General features: G+C 44.2%; 1 protein-coding gene across 2 annotated transcripts in view; it reads left to right on the plus strand.

Moving 5' to 3' along the window:
• Window positions 1–14,976, plus strand: part of SERPINE2 (serpin family E member 2) — a 323,804-nt gene that overhangs the window by 213,972 nt on the left and 94,856 nt on the right. The window lies entirely within an intron of this gene.

Consider the following 14,976-nt stretch of genomic DNA (forward strand, 5'->3'; position numbering starts at 1 on the left):
TATAGAATGTTAGTTCTCTAGTTGTTCTATAGGATACTGTTGAGAGGCAGAGGCCAGGGGCACGGACTCTGAAAATTGAAGGCAGGTAGGAGGGTGCAAAGGCAACAATTTAACCACACTGAGCAGGCAGGAAGGGCCGTGGCAGCACAACAGACTATGGAGGGCAGTGGAAAGGGAGGCAGGGGCAACAAACCAACAATACAGGACTTGCAAGAGAGGCTGTGGCAATGTAATAGACCATTGTGGGCAGAAGGAAGAGGCAATGGTAGTACAACCATACATGCCAACAGACCCGTTTCAGCCAGGAAAGGTCCAATGTTTTTAAGCTCAAATGGGCTTTATTTGATCTGTCTCCTGTCTACAATCTCCTCTTTTTCAATGTAACTCAAAGGGGAAAATCAGTACCCCAGTTTTTTTTCAAAATCTCCCTCTTACCAAGTTCAAAATGTTTGCAAGTATGGTACATTGGATCATGGAAGGAAATGGGGTAGGGACATGGGCTTGGATAACAGAGGACAGGAGGGACATGGAGAGGTGCACACAGGGCATGCGGGACGGTAGTGCAGCACAACAATCCATAGAAAGCAAGAGGGAGGGGACAGGACCATGCACATGGACAACAGAGGGAAAAGAGGCAATGGTAGCTAGCTGACCATAATGGACAGACAGAGAAAGCTGCAGCATATCAGACCATAAAGGGCAGGAGGGACGGATCAGGGGCATTACAATGGAACAGACAAGCCAGGAGGGAGGGAATAGGGGTCTGCACATGTAAACAGAGGGCTGGGGGCAAGGGGGCAGGGCAGGAGCGGCAAGATAACCATGGAGGTCAGGCAGGATGGGCACTAGAAGCAAAACACACCATGAAGAGCAACAGTGAGACTGTAATGGCATACACACAGACCATGGAGGGAAGGTGGGAGAGGGTCAGGGGCAGCTAACTGACCACACAGGGAAGGTGGGAGGGGCCATGGCAGCACAGAAGACCATGCATGGCAAGTGGGAGGGTTAGTGGCAGCATAATGGCTATGATGGGCAAGAAGGAGGGTGCAGGGGCATGCACAAAGGACGATGGAGGAAAGAAGGGAGGGTCAGGACCTATGCACCGACAAGAAAGTTCAGGGGAAGGGGCCTCACAACAGACCGCACGGGGCAGGCAGGAGGAGCAGTTGCAGCACAACAGACCAGGGAGGGCAGAAGGGTGTGGCAGTACAATGGACCATGTAGGACAGGAGGAAGAGGATAGGGGCATGGCATGTGGACAGGCAGGGTGGAGGTGGTAGGGACAGGTAACAGTCATCTGACAATGCTAGGCAGGTGGGAGGGGAGTGGCAGCTCAACAGAACACTCAGAGTAGATAGGAGTGGCAGGTCCATGGAACATGGTGGGCAAAAAGGATGGAGCAGGGGCATGCACAAAGACATCGGAAGGCAAGGGAAGGAGAATAGGGGCAGCAAGCTAAGCACAGAGTTTAAGCAGGAGGTCAATGATGGGGCATAGAATTGGGCAATGGAGGGCAGGAGGAGTGGACTGGTCCATCATACTAAATTGAGGGCAGTGGCAGCACAGCAGACCATGCATGGCAGGAGGGAGGAGGCTAGTCCATGGATTCACACAACCGAGGATAGGGAGGAGGGGGGATGGGGCAGCAAGCTAACTGTTCAGAGAATGCGGGTATTAGGAACTTTATTGTTTTTAAAATGTGTGTCTGTGCGAACTACTTAAAATATGAACAAGTATGCAGCATAATCTCACTTTTATTCAGGAAGAAGAGGACGTTTGTGACTGTGACTCCGGGCTCACTTGGCAGAAACACCCCCTGACCCTCCACCCCCTATCGCAAAATGTAATGCCCATGAAAAGGGTAGGTGAACACAGTGTTATATAGAACATAGTCCTGAGAGCACGATTGAAAATGAAAACTAGATATAGTGTATGGTATAAACTATAGACCAAAAAGTGTGATATAAGATTAACCGGGCGTGAAATATAATATGCAATATATTGTGCGCAATGACAGATTCATTGGAGAGTGCGAGATAGCACAGGCACTAGCGCGTGCTATGCGATATGCGCCTTGGAGTGTAATATGCACAGGGCAGTGTTGTGTAACCTAACTAGTCTCTAAAGTTGTAATATAAAATATGTGCTGGGGAGTGTAACGTTGCATATGCACTGTGACAAAGATATGGATCCCAGATTGTAATATGTATGGCATAGCGCTGTGCGTTATAACATAGGCATCGAGGAAGGCACGTTAGATGGGGCAATATAACCCGTGCGAAGACAAGTGTGGCATGACATATTCACGGGGTGGTGTTACAGTGCACATGGGCTAGAGTGTCCTAGCATAGGCACTAGCTAGTGGAATACAACACAGAGGTGTGTGGCACTCGGCAGGCAATGGTGGGTGTAACACAGTATTGTGCTCTGCCAGGAGCGCGCTGTGACTCAAGTGATGTTTGTCCCCTTTCCAGAGAGTAAAATAAAGTATTACACATCCGGCGGTGGATGTGTGTTTTATTAACCGTGAGGGGGGTTTCTTGCATAGTTTTGGTCGAATTTTTGTCGAATCCCCTTTGAATGGCTTGGTGTGTGTGTGTATTAAATGTGCCCGTCAATAGCTACCCATGTTTGTATAAATAAACGACAAGGGTGTCTACCGGGATTAGGCACGGTAGGGCATCAGACATGTCAGAGCTTCACTAGTGGTGTAAATACATTCCACGTGGATTCATTGTACGCCTTTTAATGAATATCACGCTAATCGTCATGGTGATAGGTACGTACAGTTTGTCCAGCATGTCCTAGGTGTGTCTATAAATATACATTTTTTAAAAATAATAAAAAACAGTGGCCGGCCCTGGGGATTGGGGTCCCTGGGGCCGATTAAGGCCTTGCGAGGGGGGCCACGCGTCGCCCTTCCAAATTTTTTTTCTCAAAAAAATATAATTAGGAGACAGGCCCTGGGGGATGGGGTCATCAGGGCCAATAAATTAGAATAAGAAGGGGAACCACACAGCCCCCCTTCTTAATAAAATAAATAAAAGACTGGCATTGTGCCGGAGGCCACGCCCCCTCCTTGCAGCACTCTGCAAACGCGCCCCCTGGCGAGTTGTAAGTTGGGGAATTAATTCCTCTTCAATACTGAGGGTCCCTGAGGGCCAACTAGCCCAACAGGCATCTCCAGTATGCGCCTGGGAGCTGCGCTGCAGACAGGTGTTCTGAGGCCAAGCCCCTTTTTACACCTCTCTGCAACGCAGCTCTGTGGTGCTTACTGGAGGTACCTAGTGGTCTAGTTTGACCCTAGGGACCCTTAGGATTCAAGGGGACTTAATCTCTCAACTTAGAACAGCCACAGGGCGCGTTTACACAGTGGTGAAGGGAAGGGATGGGGCCTGAGGTGACGTGTGCAAACAGGCACTATGGCACGTTTTAAATTGGGTATATAATTTCCCTTCAATCCTGAGGGGCCCTGGGGGCTAACTAGCCCACCAAGTGCTTCCAGTAAGCGCCACTGAGCTGCATTGCAGAGAGGTGGTCCAGGCCGTGCCACTTTTTACACCTCTCTGCAACGCAGCTCTGTGGCACTTACTGGAGGTACCTAGTGGGCTAGTTGGACCCTAGGGACCCTCAGGATTCAAATGAACTTAATCTCCCAACTAAAAACGGACACAGGGCGTGTTTACACAGTGGTGAAGGGAGGGGACGGGGCCTGAGTTAACGTGTGCAAAACGCCCTGTGGCCCGTTTTAAGAGGTAGTTTTAATCCCCCTGCCCTATTATATACTAGGGGCTTACAGAGGAGGTCATGCTAATTACAGGGGGACCCCAACGCATAGTGTTCCCTAGTGTATGTAGGTGTTTTCACTGTATTCTAAGTGTCTTTTAACATAGCACTGGCTCTAGGACTGGTTAGTCAAACTCAGTTACCACCAGTAACCGTCTGAAAAAGTTGAGGGTACAGGATGATTTTGCAACAAGGCTTCTTTCTGCTCTACTTTTTGTTCTTTCTGCACGTTATCCTTCTTCCTGCACTTTTCTTCGTCTTTGAGGACTTCTGTTGCTTCTTTCTGCACTTCCTTTTTTTCTTTCTGTGCATTTTTTCTTCTTTCTTCATATGTCCTATCTCTGTAGGCATAGTTAGAAATTAGCATTTAAAAAACCTTTGAAATTCACAGAAAAAACCATAGGTTTCAGGCACGTTCTAGTTAGATGGACTTTACAATTGTAAAAAACCATTGAAATTCCCCCGTTATGGTTAGTTCAGCAACCTATCTCCACCGGCAACGCGGAGCAGAACAGCGTACACCAGAAGAGCCTCCAACAGGAGACGGTGACACAGCAAAAAGAAGCAAATCTTACCATTATCAATTTAACGACCAAGCAATTGACTAAAACCGAAGAGTCAGTCCTCGAACTGGGCCTTACATTCTGTCCACATAAGACCATGGAATTTACGCAGACGCGTATTGATCTTTTTAAATTTACGCGTAAATTGAAATTGCACCAGTACTTTAAAACCAAACCACAAGTTGTGAGATCCAAACATCAAGCCAGTACGATTCCGGCTCCGGATGAACTCGCAAGTGCGGACCTCAATGCAATTATGGTTCTAGAAGAACTGAGAACAGAAGCGGAAGACGGTACCCTAACATCTCTAAGGCAATCGCAACAACTAGCTATAACTGGAATAAAACAACATGGTGGACTTACCACATTTAAACCGGTGTCGCAATTTCTACCTCAAATGGCACCTGATGCAATTGAAGTGTTTTCGGAAGCTGTCACTAAGGATCTGATACAGCTCCGACGGAAACAAAAATTCACAAAGGACACAACAAAGAAGAGCAATTTTTCTTTCAAACAACAAAAGGCCCTGGAAGATCTGAGGAAAGACAAAGAAATAGTATGTAAGCCTTCGGACAAGGGGGGCAATATAGTTTTACAAACTAAAGCCAACTATGACAAGGAAGCGCTTCGCCAACTTTCAAATGGACAGACATATATTGCCATCGACACTAACACATACCATGTTAGCATGGAGGACTATCACTCCCTCATCACCAAGTGGCATAATAAAGGATTATTGACAATTGATGAATTTCTATTTCTCAGAAGGCTGAACCCCATTATTCCGACTTTTTATCACCTTCCTAAGGTACATAAAAACAAAGCGACACCACCAGGGAGACCAATTGTGGCATCCCAATGCAGTCTTACAGAAAATATGTCGATTTATGTTGACTCCTTCCTTTTGCCCCATGTCAAAAATTTAAAATCATATATTAGAGACACGAAAGATCTATTGGGACACATTGCTGCTCTACAATGGAAGGAGGAATATAAGTTGATGGTACTAGACATTACAAGTCTATACACCTCGATTGCGCATTGTGATGGATTGGTGGCAATGGATTATTTTCTTAAGAAACGCCCTTTGAAGTACCTAGAACATAATGAACTGCTTATAGATTTTGCCAGATTTTGTCTTACTAACAACATCTTTTTGTTTCATACACAATTGTATAGACAGATCTCGGGAACGGCCATGGGTACCTGCTTCGCCCCCAGCTATGCGAACTTGTTCGTAGACTGGTGGGAGGAGCAGGTAGCCTGGGGTACTTCCAACACTCAGTGGACAGAACAGGTGGTCGTGTGGTACCGTTACATTGATGACTTGTTCATCGTGTGGAACGGTTCACTCGACTCGGCCAGAGACTACATAGATGTGTTGAATAACAACAAGGTTAATCTAGAATTCACAGGGGAGATAGATGCTATATCTGTGAATTATTTGGATGTTCATATCCATGTAGAAGAAGGACAGTTGAAAACCAAACTTTTCCGCAAAGAGACAGCGGGTAACTCTGTCCTGCATGCCTCTAGCAGCCACCCCACTAATCTGGTTAGGAGCATCCCCTATGGGGAATTGCTCCGTATAAAAAGGAACAGTTCAGATGATAAAGAGTTTCAAGAGGCAGCCAAAGATAGCATCAGACGTTTCGAAGCCCGAGGTTACAGTAAAGGGGTTCTTGAGAAAGCTTTTGAAAAGGTGAAGGTCATCAAAAGGGCGGACTTGCTTAAAAGTGTAAAAACCCAGGATGTGGGTGATACCATCAATGGGGGCAAATTCAGACTCATAACTACCTTCTCGAGGGATGCGGGAGACCTCAAAAGGATCATGCGCAAGAACTGGCACATTTTACAGACTGATGGCGTGATAGGGACTGATCTTCCATCCCATCGTCACATTTAGAAAGGCCAGGTCCATCAAAAATGACTTAGTGTGCAGTTACCTGAGAGATGCCCCCAGATCACCTTTTGGGGCACTAGGAGGGTTCTTTCCATGTGGCAAATGCAAGGCCTGCAAAGGGAGTAAAAGTTTGCTGAGTTATGAAATCCCCATTATGAGAATCAGTAGGAACATCAGGAAGTTCTTAACATTCACCACTCCTTATACAGTTTACTGCCTAGTATGTCCTTGTGGCCTGCGTTACGTGGGCAGCACTATTCATCCTACGAAGATCAGGATTTTAGAACACATGCGGGCGATCAGTAAAGGAGACGAGACCTACCCCGTAGCACGTCATTTTGACAAAACTCACAATCGCAATCGAGATGAGTTGAGCTACTTCTGTTTGGACCATGTACCGTTGAATCCTAGAGGGGGAGATAGGATACTTAAACTCCGGAGATTGGAGTCACGGTACATTATCGATCTTCAAACAAAAACACCATGGGGCCTCAATAGTAGTGAAGAGTTAGCTGTGCATCTAGGGGAATGAAACCCATCATTTTATCTTCCCCTTCCTTCACTATAGTCTGACGACACTCGATCTGGCAGTTGTGTATATATAATGTGTATATATATTGTATATGTTGTGTATATATATGATGTGTATATGTGTATATGTATATTCGCAGAGATTGCTTTGTATTTGTATTTGAACCCGAGTATAGGACCCGTTACTTTACCTTGGATGCTTCCTGTAGAAACATTACGTAGTGTACATTATATATAGTATCCCTAGATGTATAGACTTAGTAGTTGTTCTCCCTCTCAGTATTTTTGTTATTATTTATGCTAATGAATGTATAGAGTATTTAGTAGTAGGCAGCCCTAGCCATGTTTTGTTTGTTGGAGAATTTCTCCAGGTGTATGCCCATTCAGGGCTTGATGAACGTGCATGGATTAATTCTTCCTTTATTCTGCACGCATTTGCAAGTAGAGTATAGATACCCAGGCTTGTTGGTAATCTGACATTTTAAGATGGCGCCGACATTGGGGAGGAAATGTTGGAGACTACGTGATTGACGTTGGTCCCTCATCGATGTTTGTGTACAATATGATGGTTTAAAAACATGGCGGGCGGGCGCTTCGGTAAACATAGATGAAGGTTGTTACCGAAACGCGTCTGTTTGTTTACGTTAGGTTTCCAGTTAATAAACTTTGGAAACGGCCCCCGCGAGTGCTGTCTTTCTCTTTGGACGGTGGATGTGAGGAGAGTCGCAGCAATAAATATATATATATATATATATATATATATATATATATATATATATTACCTACTGGCGGTCGCCAGTAGGTAGTTATAGTTAGGACCACGTTTCCATAGGAAATCCGCAACATTCTATTTTGAATAACTTTGGCGCCGGTCGACGAATCCTCGCTAATTTTTCAAAATAGGTGGGGCGCTACGCTCCGCTCCTTCCCTGAAAGTCTCGGGGGGATTAGTCAAGCGGGGGCTGAGATAAAAGGGGGGTCCCAAAACGCATTTTTCCCATGCATTTTTCCATAGGACCTTTAGACAGGGCTACAGCCCGAACGGCTGAACAGAATTACTAGAAATTTGGCAGAGAGGTAGTCCTCAGGTCAAGGAAGTGCCTTTTGTAGGTTTGGTGTAAATCTGTTCAGTAGATTCTGAGAAAATAGCCTTTAAATCAATATATATATCTGAGCCAGCTTACGGTGCGCTTACGGTGCGCTTACCGTACGCGTACGGTGGCGTGCGCGAGCGCGATTCTGATTGGCTCTTAGATCTTAGTAAACATTCGAATCGGCCGAAACCAGGAAGCGGCGGCCGCCATTTTCTCTCTCGCACTGAGAGTGATGTTTAAAATATTAAGCCCAAAAACATGTAAAGGGGCTGTTTAGACAGCTCCCACACACATAGCAATGTTGAGGGAGTCCCCAAAGATCCCCCAAGGCCAAAAACGGAATTTTTATTTTTTCGCTAATTTCGCCGATTACGCTTACCGTACGCGTACGGTAAAAAATTATATAAAAAAAAAAATTATCCACACTCTCCCCACCCCGTGTGCAAATGGTGCCCGAAGGGCACCATTTGTGAATGGCTTATAACATATACGAAAAATTAAAATATTACCTTTCAAAACGAAGTGCATCATATGTCCTACATGTGCGCACGGTGCGCGAAGCGCATCGTGCGTACATGGCCCATCTAGCGTAACGTGGGCACGCGGTGCACGTAGCGCACCGCGTGCCCACCGTGCGTGCACGGCACTAACTGCGTAAAGTGGGCACGCGGTGCGCGAAGCGCACCGCGTGCTCACTGTGCGCGCACGAACTGCGTTAAGTGGGCGCGCACGCCACGAATGGCGTAAAGTAACTTAGCATTTAAAAAAACGTACAAATTCACTGAAAAAACCATAGGTTTCACACACGTTATAGTTAGGAATTAGCATTTAAAAAACCTTGCAAATTCACTGAAAAAACCATAGGTTTCATACATGTTATAGTTAGCGGAAATTTTACTGATAAAAAACCAATGAAATTCCCCCGTTATAGTTAGTGCAGGCAACTATAACTCACGCGACCGCAATCTTCTGCTGATGACATATGTGTCTTTATGAAAAAAAAATATTTGTAATATATGTATAGCTAAAAATGTATGGAAGAAGACATGGGCAAATAAGTGTCTAAATACAGTATTAGCATCAGCAGAGGATTGCGGTCGCGTGAGTTATAGTTGCCTGCACTAACTATAACGGGGGAATTTCATTGGTTTTTTTATCAGTAAAATTTCCGCTAACTATAACGTGTGAAACCTATGGTTTTTTCAGTGAATATATATATATATATATATATGTACTACTGGCGGTCGTCAGTAGATAGTTATAGTTACAACCTAGTTTCCATAGGAAATCTCAAAATTCTATTTTGAATAACTGTGGCGCCGGTTGACGAATCCTCTCGAAATTTTCAAAACTAATGGGGCGCTCCGCTCGGCTCCTACCCTGAAAGTCTTGGGGTGATTCGTCAAGCGGGGGCCGAGACAAAAGGGGGGTCCCAAAACGCGTTTTCCCCTGCATTTTTCCATAGGACCTTTAGACACAGCTACAGCTCGAACGGCTGAACAGAATTACTTGAAATTTGGCAGAGAGGTAGCCATAAGGTCAAGGAAGTGCCATTTGCAGGTCTGGTGTAAATCTGTTCAGTATTTCCTGAGAAAATAGCATTTAAAAGCATATCAATATCTATATGCACGCACCGTGCGCGCACTGTGCGCACACCCTGCCGTGCGCGAGCGCAATTCTGATTGGTTGTTAGATGTCGGTAAACATTCGAATCGGTCGAAACCAGGAAGTCTCTCGCACTCTGAGGGGGTGAAAAAAAAAGGTGGAGAACGTGAAAAGGGGGCAGAGTGGACAGTTCCTGACCCCCTAGCCTTGATCAGGGGGTCACGGAAGGACCCCCAAGAGAGAAAAAAAAAATTTTTTTTTTTTGTTTAAAAATCGCGAGGTGCGCGCACGGCACGCACTGCGAACCGTGGGCGCTCGGTGCGCGAAGCGCACAGCGCGCACACGGTGCGCGAAGCTCGCGATTTAAAAAAAAAAAGAAAAACTTCGCGGTGCGCGCACGGTGAAAAACCTGAAAAGAAAATAATAAATACATAACTTAGTATTTTAAAAACCGTACAAATTCACTGAAAAAACCATAGGTTTCACACATGTTATAGTTACAAATTAGCATTTAAAAAACCTTGCAAATTCACTTAAAAAAACATAGGTTTCACACATGTTATAGTTAGCTGGACATTTCACTCGTAAAAAACCAATGAAATTCTCCCGTTATAGTTACTGCAGGCAACTATAACTCACGCAACCGCAATCCTCTGCTGATGACGACAGATATTACATCACTGATGACATGTGTCTTTATGAAAAATAAATATTTGTAATATATGTATAGCTAAAGATTAATGGAAGAAGACATGGGTAAATAAGTGTCTAAATACAGTGATGTAAAATGTGACGTCATCAGCAGAGGATTGCGGTCGCGTGAGTTATAGTTACCTGCAGTAACTATAACGGGGAAATTTCATTGTTTTTTTACGAGTGAAATGTCCAGCTATGTCCAGCTAACTATAACATGTGTGAAACCTATGGTTTTTTAAGTGAATATATATATATATATATTCACTGAAAAAACCATAGGTTTCAGGGGCGTTATAGTTAGCTGTACTTTTCACTCGTACAAAACCATAGAAATTACCCCGTTGTAGTTAGTTCAGCTAACTATAACTCGCGCGCCCGCAATGCACTGCTGATGACGTCACATATTACATCACTCATGACATGGTCAGTGACATCACTCATGACATCACTCATGACATCACTGATGACATCTCAAATGACATCACTGATGACATCACTGATGACCTCATCCAGTGAATGTGGGTTTTTCTGAAAATTACATGTTTTATATATGTATATCTCCAGGTCGATGGAAGAATAAATGGGTATATAAGTGTCTAAATGGATGATTTGTTTTTGAAAAATTGATTGTATAACTGACTGATTAAGTGTATCTTAGTGAATACATGGCTTAGTGAGTAATGTTTAAATATGTAAATATCTGTATCAGTCTCTCACTTTGTGTACAAGTGGCTGCATGGGTTGCTGAGTAGCTACATGAGTGTCTATATAGGTTATTAGTTGGTTTTTTGAGTATCAGTAGAAGTGTCTGATGTCTGTATGGTTCGGTGGGGGGTATTACGTAGTGCATAGGTGCATGAATGAGTGACTCACTGTATGTGTTGAAGTGTGCAGGACTGTATGGGTGGATGAGTGTGTGCATGGGTGTGTTAGTGAGTGAATGAATGACTGTCTCAATAGTGGCTCTGGGTAACTACATATGTTTTGAACTAGTATATGTGACTATTGGTGTATATAAGTGAGTATATGTGAGAGTGAGAGATTGAAAGAGTTCCTGTAGGAATAAGTATGTGTTTCTATAAGTGATTGTTTAAAAGACTAAGTATGTGTAAGTTTCTGTAGAAGTAAGTGTGGTGGTGTGTGTATAACTGTATATGCAGGTAAACGGATGTTTGATTCTTTATTAGCATGAGTGACTATGTGTGTGAGTAACTTTATGGATGAGTGGCGTTGTGTAACAGGATGTATAGGTGTATGAGTACATATGATGAGTGAGTACATGTATGACTGACTGTATAGGACTGTTGGTGAATGAGTGGATGTGGATGTGGATCTTACAATTACTGAATAGGTTGTTGCAACTGGTATTGGTATGTCCATTGTTTTGAAAATTTTAATTTCTATTTTTGAATGTGTGTATCAAAGGTTATATTGGGGGGAGAGGAGGTCTGCCACTCTATCACAAGGATGATGTCATCAGTGATGTCACTGACCATGTCATGAGTGATGTAATATGTGACGTCATCAGCAGTGCATTGCGGGCGCGCTAGTTTTAGTTAGCTGAACTAACTATAACGGGGGAATTTCTATGGTTTTGTACGAGTGAAAAGTCCAGCTAACTATAACGCCCCTGAAACCTATGGTTTTTTCAGTGAATTTCTAAGGTTTTTTAAATGCTAATTCCTAGCTATAACGTGCCTGAAACCTATGTTTTTTTCAGTGAAATTCAAAGGTTTTTTTAAATGCTAATTTCTAGCTATGCCTACAGAGATGGGACATGTGAAGAAAGAAGGAAAAACGCACACAAAAAAAAAGAAATGCAGAAAGAAGCAACAGAAGTCCTCAAAGACTAAGAAAAGTGCAGGAAGAAGTATAACGTGCAGAAAGAACAAACAGAAGAGCAGAAACCAGCCTTGTTGCAAATTCATCCTGTACCCTCAACTTTTTCAGACGGATACTGGTGGTAACTGAGTCTGACTAACCAGTCCTAGAGCCAGTGCTATGTTAAAAGACACTCAGAATACAGTGAAAACACCTACATACACTAGGGCACATTATGTGTTGGGGTCCCCCTGTGATTAGCATGACCTCCTCTGCAAGCCACTAGTATATAATAGGGCAGGGGATTAAAACTACCTCTTAAAACGCACCACAGGGCGTGTTTGAACACGTCACCTCATGCCCCGTCCCCTCCCTTCCCCACTGTGTAAACACGCCCTGTAGCCGTTTTAAGTTGGGAGATTAAGTCCCCTTGAATCCTGAGGGTCCCTAGGGTCCAACTAGACCACTAGGTACCTCCAGTAAGCGCCACAGAGCTGCGTTGCATGGAGGTGTAAAAAGGGACGTGGCCTCAGAACACCTGTCTGCAACGCAGCTCCCTCGCGCATACTGGAGATGCCTGTTGGGCTAGTTGGCCCTCAGGGACCTTCAGTATTGAAGGGGAATTAATTCCTCAACTTACAACTGGCCAGGGGGCGCGCTTGCAGAGTGCTGCAAGGAGGGGACGTGGCCTCCGGCGCGATGCCGGTCTTTTATTTCAGGGGTGTGGAATTTTCCAAATATTCTAGTTGTCCAAGGGACAAAATGCCACTGAGATCTACATGTCCTGTAAAATCCACTTGTCCCACCTACCCCCGTTCCACTTCAAACCTAAGGGCTCCGGCTGACAGAGAAACATTAATATATTTTTGCTTTATTAAAATCAGTAAACCATTGAATGCTGTGCAATAATAATGCTAAAGTAAAACTTGTCAAGCGATATTATCGCGTCCCTGCCCCCCTGCGCCCCCTCCCCTTAACCCTGACGGCAATTCTTTTATTTCTATTCCCCTTTTTTTCCATTTTTTTTGGCTGTGTATTTATTCCCACAAAATACGTACATTTCAAACCATACGTAATGTACTAATTTACCGTCACCCTTGGCTGTGTATTTATTCCCACCAAATACGTACATTTCAAACCATACGTAATGTACTAATTTACCGTCACCCTTGTAAAAACGTATGGGTGGGATATAAAAGGTGTCAGCCAGCGTGCCTCCTGCCATTTCCCCCTCACTATTGCAGCTGGCCAGACGTGAGCCCTACGTTCCTTGTGAATCGGTAAGTTGTATCGAAAAAGAAACCGCAAAGTTGGGAGCTTCCTTTCATAATAAGAATCGTTTTTTCGCCAAATGTACCCTCTTTGCAACATTAATCAATTGTGTAATGTTTATTTGTCGGTGTGTTTACGCAGTTATGGGCTGAAAGTTAATAGCTCACTATTCTATATTAGGACTTTAAGTTATAAATTGCAAGTCACCAACGGATGTCTCTTTTGAAAGCATTAATCTGCAGATCTGTTTCCATCTGCGGTATGAAGGCTCCGGACCCGCGATGTTAAACCCGCGTTGCGATGGCAGCGCGTGAATCTGAATTCGTTGTAATGGGTGTTTCCCCCATGAAGCAGTGGTAGCGCAGCGCGCCTGCTTGCGATACGCTTTTTTGACGTCCTCATCTGAGGCGCCGAGGCGGGCCAGGCCTAGGCGTTTGTACTAATTAATCTACCCACGCACGGTTGCTAAAAATAAAAGAAAATCGCAGCACCTCCGTCACAATCTCACACAATTCAAGCGGGCAAAACTGCTTATTTTACCTGAATGCTTATTGCAAGCCTCGTGGCGGCCACGGACTACTGCTTGCAGAGGCTGAGTGACGTTTCACTCCCCCAGCCAATCACTGGCTAGAGCCCAGTCATGGGCTGCTAGCCAATCAGATGCCGCCAAAGGCTCTCTGCAAGCTTCGGATTGGCTGTGAGCCCCAGAGTGCCCACAGCCTGTTTTAACGTGATTAAAACGTGATTAATGTCTACATGTCCGTCGGACATAAATAGACAAATCTTCTTGCCCGTCAATATAAACAACATGGTTCGGGCGTCTGGCGATATGATTCCCCCACCCCTGTTTCTCTCAAACATGGTTCGTGATATCACAGCAGAAGGCTTTTTCACATAGTAAAATCACCTTAGAACACACCACAATTCCTAAAATGAGTATGGTACGATCAACAAATGATTTATAATGTAACTAAAGTCTTAAAACCTTCTATTAACTGCAATGCTTTTTAATGAGGTGCTATCATGTATATTGGTCCCAAGATAGCTGCCAACACTTCTTGGATGAAGTACTGACAGCCAATCAGATCTCATGATGAGATGTGTGGTTAGGCTCCGCCCAGATATGTATATGATTTTAATTTTGATTTTCTCAGGAACTACTGAACAGATTGACACCATATATGCAAAAGGCACATGCCTGACCTGAGGACTACCTCTTTGCCAAATTTAAAGTAATTCTGTTCAGCCGTTCGGGCTGTACCTTGGACTAAAGGTCCCTATGGAAAATTGCATGGGGAAAACGTGTTTTGGGACCCCCCTTTTTTCTCAGCCCCCGCTTGACGAATCCCCCCGAGACTTTCAGGGTAGGAGCGAAGCGGAGCGCCCCACCTATTTTGAAAATTTAGCGAGGATTCGACAACCGGCGCCAAAGTTATTCCAAATAGAATGTTGCGGATTTCCTATGGAAACACGGTCCTAACTATAAATATCTACTGGCGACCGCCAGTAGACTATATATATATATATATATATATATTCTTTGTTTGTTTTTTGCATATTGCAGATCACTGGTTGAACTTTTCATAAGTGTTACAAGGATTGTCTTAAATTTGTGGTTTTTAAATATTCGGTTTTTGTTAATAGTCATGTATGTTTAGATAACCCTATTCCAACTTCACTTCTGTGGGGCTTAACTTTGAAC

Source organism: Triturus cristatus, chromosome 11, assembly GCF_964204655.1.
Source record: "Triturus cristatus chromosome 11, aTriCri1.1, whole genome shotgun sequence".
Classification (NCBI taxonomy): Eukaryota; Metazoa; Chordata; class Amphibia; order Caudata; family Salamandridae; genus Triturus; species Triturus cristatus.